Below are 1045 nucleotides of genomic sequence, written 5' to 3'. Positions count from 1 at the left end.
TGGCTAGGCTGCAAATGGAAAAGAAAACAGGGGGGAGGAATTAGCTGTGACATCATAAGTCAAATACCATCCAGCATCACTGGTTTCTCAATTCAATGTGGGCTCCACGTTGAAATCCTGGAGGCTGTTCTCTGGTAGATACTGGTCTCTCAGGAGGCAGTCCTGGAAAGCTCTGGAAGGGATGGTATGGAAAGGCCAAAGGTCAGACTGTGCTTTACACAGGTACAGAAACACTTTAGAAACCAAGCAAACCTGATATTGACATATACTATAAAACTACAAAGCGAAAATGTGACACCGGCATAAAAAGAGAACGCAAAAGGTCATTAAAAAGACCGCCTTAGTTCTGGTTGTGGGACGGCTCCGGGTCATGGGGACACTGAGTGCTTGGGGACAGTGGAGATAATTTTAAATCCAAGGTCATGGTAAAATATCTGAAGTTTATTGTTAGGACAGTGATGGTACAGGAGGGAAATGTGGAAGGAGCCTACAGGACCCCACTGCAGAATCCTGACCATGGGCGGACTCATTGAGGACAGTAAGCAAAGGCAGCATTATGAGAAGCCATGCCTCAGGGGACAGCGGGAAAGCTACGAGACCTGCCGGAGGATCTACAATGTGGGAATGACTCGAAAGATCAGCTTCTTGATGCGGAAAAGTCAGGTGGATCCTTGCTGAGGGGATTGGTGTCTCTTAATTCTTTTCTGGAAGCCATTTCTCTAACCTTTCCCTACAATAAACCCCATGCATGTGTGTAAGAAGGCCTGCATGTACAGAAGTAGTTCCATTTGTCATCAGTGGGCCCTCTGGTTTATTAACTGACAAAGAAACAGCCCAAAGAAGTATAGGAGCAGTACTGAGTAAATATTCTAACATATAGAATGTATTTATTGGGCTGGGGCTTCAAAAAGCGTGGGAAAATTCCATGAACCTTTTGAAGTCTCTTCATCTTTTTCACTCAATTTTTATGAAATCTAACCAAGAACCTTATCTGTTAATGCTTTATTGAACTATCCCCCACTGTGACCTTTCTCCCCCACCCCCA

At 44.6% G+C, this 1045-nt stretch overlaps 1 pseudogene; it reads left to right on the top strand.

The window, feature by feature from the left end:
• Positions 1-422: 422 nt before the first annotated feature.
• Positions 423-678, top strand: LOC142454640 (small ribosomal subunit protein bS21m pseudogene; annotated as a pseudogene).
• Positions 679-1045: the final 367 nt, after the last annotated feature.

The sequence above is a fragment of the Tenrec ecaudatus genome, chromosome 8 (assembly GCF_050624435.1).
Source record: "Tenrec ecaudatus isolate mTenEca1 chromosome 8, mTenEca1.hap1, whole genome shotgun sequence".
Taxonomy (NCBI): Eukaryota; Metazoa; Chordata; class Mammalia; order Afrosoricida; family Tenrecidae; genus Tenrec; species Tenrec ecaudatus.
This window is presented reverse-complemented; position numbering and strand designations above follow the sequence as displayed.